Below are 5,747 nucleotides of genomic sequence, written 5' to 3'. Positions count from 1 at the left end.
CTCCTATCTATCATTCAGTTTTTTAAGCACACTGATCCCATGTTTATTGTTTTTATATTTAGAAGCTATGGAGACTATCATTCCATAGTAAAAAGATAGTGTCTTTTGTTAAAGGACATTTCAATCCAGTAGGGCTAATTTAAATCAAGACTAACCCAGTAGGTATAGTTTGACTAGAGGAATGTTGCAGTACACCCCGGGTGGCTTCCTATGACCTTTTCACCCTTACTGTGCCTGCAGGACTTCTAAACATGTAAACACTCCTGCTTGCTCAGTGATATAACACTGAATGGTATTCTTGTTTTACTCATATTTGCCAATGCATGCAGCTATATAGCTAATATTAAAAATAATGACTAATAATTGCATAAGAATTTAGCCTGAATCATGGGCATATATTGCTAGTTTATATAATTTTGTTTCTAGTATATATACTTTTTAAACAATGTTTGATTGCACAATATGGAGCCAATCAAAACCTAGTATGATAAAATAATAATAATAATAATAAAAATAATAATAGAAATAAAAAAGGAATAGCCAGCCTTATTTTATGCCTGAGATAATTAAGATATAAGAATTAATGACACCCTTTTTTTTTTACTTTTAATATAATAAAACATATGCAGGTATTCAATCTGCCATTTTTTCCCAGAATTCTAGGCAGACTTAGATTTAAATGTTTATACTTGAATGAACACATAGTGCGATGCATTCTAGTATTACATGTATATTTATTTATTGGAGAAAATATACCAGTAATATAAAATAGTAATAGATTAACATTTAAAAATTATAAAAAAGAAAAGAAACAGGTCCTGAGTACTTTATTGATAGGGCTTAAATGTATATTGGAAACCGAACAACCCTGTTTCATTCACTTGATGATTTGATGGACTTGTCCAATATTTGCTCAGGGTGTTGGGTTTGCACAGTTCTTGCCCCAAAAGCATTGCACTGTCAGCACCCTCTTCACTGACCAGGTTCATCCAGAGTTCAGGCCTAAATTAATTCAGTAAGACTGCAGGCCAGTTCAGGAAGAGAGGAGAAGGGTGTCTGACCAAAGGTCAGGGATGATTTTATCATTCCACACCATTAATCCTGCATGTTTAATGTCAATCTTGTGTTCATTACTGACATAAAACAGTAAGGCTTTAAAGATTCTGTTAGTAGTAACGTACATTCTACACAACAAAATATATGTACTAAATTTATTAGTTAAAAAGTGTGTAGAAAGGAAAAATACAAACTGCTTATATCATTCATTACTGCACACACACACACACACACACACACACACACACACACACACACACACACACACACACACACACACACACACACACATATATATATATATATATATATATATATATATATATATATATATATATATATTAGGACTATAAAAATTAACTTGATAATACTTGGTAAACATGTTAGTGCAAATTAATTTTAACAGCACTAATTTTATTCAAAATGTAAATAAATAAATATAAAATAGGCTACATTTTAAACTTCAACACATTTTTTCCTGATGTTATTTCTTTACTCAGATATAAAAAAAACAACAATAAACTCCACTGAAAAATAACTTTTAATAACTAAACATTTGTTTTACTGAAGAGCCAAGTCTCAAATCAAACAACAAAAAAACGGCCTGATGCACAATTATCATTGCAAAAAAAAACATGGCATTTAAAATTGTCCATGTGAAAACTTAGCAAAAGTTCAATTTGATGTCCTGATGATTTCCGTAATTTAAAACACCATTATTACTTTAGCATGTCCTGTGGTCTGATGAGACTAAGAAAAACTCGTTTGGCTCAGATGGTGTCCAGTGTGTGTGGTGACACCCTGGTGAGGAGAACCAAGAAGATTGTGTCCTGCCTACAGTAAAGCATGGTGGTGGTAGCATCATGGTCTGTTTATTGAGGAAAACATGGGTTCCAACATTAACTGTGACAGTCTGAAGCAGAACATAATGCCCTTAGATGCCTTTAGAAACTGGGTCGAACTGCAGATTTTCAACATAATACTGACCCCAAACACATCCCCAAGAAGACAACTGCCCTGCTGAGGGTGAAGGTAATGGAGTGGCCAAGTATTTCTCCAGACCTGAACCCTATTTAGCACAAGTGGTAAGTTGAAGAAGCGCCATGTGTCTAACATCCAGCAGCTCATGATGTCATTTTGGAAAAGTGGAAGAGGATCCCAGCAACAACCTGTGCAGCTCTTCATGCCCAGGAGGATAAAGAAGAATTGTCACTTGAGAAGATATACTATATATATTACTATGTTTTTGTTTGGTCTTTTGAATCGTATAGCTCTCCGGTCCCACTGGATCTGGGCATCAGAGCCAAAGACACAGCCCTATGGAGACTGATGCGCAGCTGCCTGCAGAAGAGGGATGCTTTTCAATAACCTGTCAGCATGCAAGGAAATCTCACACTGCAGTGTTGTATGGTGTGTGAAGACATGGGAATGACAGTAGGAAGGCAAAAAGAGCAATATAAGCCAGGTTAAAAAGAAAAAAAAAACAATTATCTCAATATCAGATGACAGGGATCCATATAGTGGCCTTTACTTTTAGGTAATACATTGATAAGAGCCATTGGCAGTATTGAGTTTCTATTATGATATTGCGCACAACCCATTTTTCTGTGCACAACCCTTTTTTTACTGATGTATGTCCAAGCTGCAGTGTGTTTGTTTTCTCTGTCATTGAGCCATCGCTCATCACCAGTATAGACAATCTACTTTCTAGCTTTGTGAGATGCCGGGGACAGTCAACAGTCAAGCTAGAAAAGTCACAAAGGTGTTATCAGTGTAAGTGTTAAATTCTGTCAGGTGAAGCTACAATGCTGTGGCAGGTTGAAAATCCCTTGTGTGTTCTCCTGCTCTTGCTGGGCACTGGTGTCACAAGGGTTTTTACAAATCAAATGCCTGGCTTGACTTCCTGAGTCTTGTTCAAGTCCTTCTGAAGCATGTCACTCCACAGGGGTAACTGAAATCAAAAGGATAAAAAGACCACTGTATGTTCTATTCACTGGCTTAGAAAAGTGAGTCAAAGGGACATTTTGTATGTCTTCTTGCTTTTGACAGACAGTCTGATAAGTAAGGAAAGAAGCCTCATGCAAATAGCCTCCACCCATAGTGGAAATACACATTAAAGGAAGACTTCCTCCTACCGCTTTTTGCCGTCCCCCCTCCACCTTGTGTTTAGGTGGCTCCGTGTCCTTATATGATGTCATTAACCCATCCCCTTGTTATGTTAGTAACTAATACTGACAAATAAGCAGAATTAATCATTTTTTTACAAGGTTTCTTGTATTGATTTTAAGAGTCCAAACTGCAGATGCCAAGCAACCACAAGTGAGAAGGGTGCATTAGTTTAGAAGCATTTGCAACAGGTTTGTAGAAACAGAGATACAGGATAAAGCAGTTGTTTCATGCAACAAAGGGAATTTCTGTCTTACAGGTTTAAACATTCATGTACTGCTTAATTCTAAGAAATATTTGTAGATTGCCATTTTAAAACCATTGCTTTGTGAATTTAATATAAATGAATAGTAAATAAAGTGAGTTTGTGGTAGAAAAAAAACTAATGAGTAATTATAGTTTGTTGAAATCACTGGTTGCCTTCCTAGTGTCTAATGCCAATCTGCCGAAAGAGATACAGGAAGAAAAAAACCTGGCTCTACAATCAGCCCTTTTCTCTCTTTTTTTGTTTTCTGGTGAACAGGGTCCAAATGTTTTAATGGCTGTCACTTTGACCTGAATCATAATTTGATTATATTATTATAGCAGAGCCTCAAATAAAGAATATCTCACAAATGTCTATATTTAAACAGTTATCATGATGGCTACAAGTATCTAATCTTACAATCAGGAAAAATAAAATGTTAATGCTAGCAAATTTTATATATATATAAAATTTGCTAGCATTAACATTTTATTTTTCCTGATTGTAAGATCAGATAATTGTAGCCATCATGATAACTGTTTAAATAATGAAAACGAGGTTTGTACCATCTTTAAATAATTAGATCAAGGACATAGTTCAATGGCGAGATATTCTTTATGTGAGGCTCTGCTGTGATTATAGATTTATACTTGTGATTTGTGACTCTTTAATTCCATGTCTTTTTTCAGCTTTTTAGATATATTTAATAGTAATAATTTCTTTTTGCGAGGAAATGAAATCTTAATGCAGAGTTGTATTTTTCATTGTAACTCTTGCTTGAGGTTTGGATATTGATATAAAACAAAAAAAAAAAAAAATTTTTTATTTTCCACCAAGCCTCATAAACAGCAACTCCTTAGTGGAGCCTGTACATTTATCTTAAAGTGTTTGAGAGGTGGCTAATTAGCAGCAAACAGCAGTTTAAAGTTCAAAAGGTCAAGCTTGTAGCAAGAATGAGCCTAAAGCCCCAAATGCACTGAATAGCAAGGAGTGCATTGACATCTTTACTCTAAGAAAGGAGATCTTGAAAACAATTTACAAATAATAATAATAGCATCTACATATTGACAAGTATTATCCTTAAAGTCTGCCCCTGGAACCTTTAAACTGACCCCAGCTCTAAAGAGGGAAGCATTGCCGTGTTACAGTGTGATTTCTGTGGAGGAGGGTGGTTTACTCAGATGAGAGAGCCATGCCCCCTCCCCCAAGTGAAACGCAAATGAAAAGGAATGCCAAGATGAAAAAGCATGCGTCTCCAGATAAGCAAAGAGAAGAAAGGAGTCAACGAATGGCAAAAGAGCTCTCTTGGGGAGATGAGAGGTGCTGATGGCAGTGTTGGTGGTGGGAGATCATAGCAGGTTCCTCTCATCAGCCCTGGCCTGTGTTTGATACTGAGTCTTTGTCACCCTTTCAGCTGTGTATTGTTGGGCGGTGTAATCCTGGGTGGATTACAATGGCTTCTTCCTTTCATATGGCCATGCCCAGCAGGCAGGAGGCAGTGCTCATGGAGGGCTGGGAGGCCTTGCTCATTCCTTCACCAAGAGCTGTAGCTACAGGGACACGGAGGAAGGGGTCAAACGGTCATGTCCTTCTCTAAGAATGCTACCCTCTTTGCTCTATTCAGTTTTGATTTACCACCCAGTATCCACTGTATACCTGCATAAAACACCTTCGAGCAATTCACAGTAGGCTTCATGACACAAAATCTTTACAGGTTTGCTGAATTACAAATAATGTTCTTGTAAGATATAAAAAACTAGAAAAATACAAAGCAATATAAAGAATACATTCTCACATAACTTTACATGGAACATTAAACAGTTGGTATAAAATAACTGGATTATATGTAGCATAACAGAAAAACAATAAACATGTCTAGACATTCTGGGTTATAATTAAAACAGAAAAGCAAATAAATTAAACATAAAAAAAAATTTTGCTTTTATAGGCATTTTGAGTTGAAAATGTTTTCCATAGTTAAAAAAGCTTAACATTTACAATAATGTTTCGGTAGAAAGGTTACTAGGTCACACTTGCAGTATGATACTGCTTTAATTTGATAATGCTTTTTATTTTATTTTTAAAATTACACATATTCTTTACGGTGCAGCATTTAAATACAATGTCATATCTAGATTAATATATTGCATTTAAAAATACCAACTGCACTTTAAGAAGCAAATTAGAATAATTTATGTTTTAGCATTTAACCTTAGCTGTTAGCTGTTTAGCTGTTTGGATTTCCACATTTGTTTAACAAAACTAGTTTCAGTTTCAAACC

Source organism: Silurus aristotelis, assembly GCF_946808225.1.
Source record: "Silurus aristotelis genome assembly, chromosome: 12".
Lineage (NCBI taxonomy): Eukaryota > Metazoa > Chordata > Actinopteri > Siluriformes > Siluridae > Silurus > Silurus aristotelis.
Note: the sequence above shows the minus strand (reverse complement) of the source record.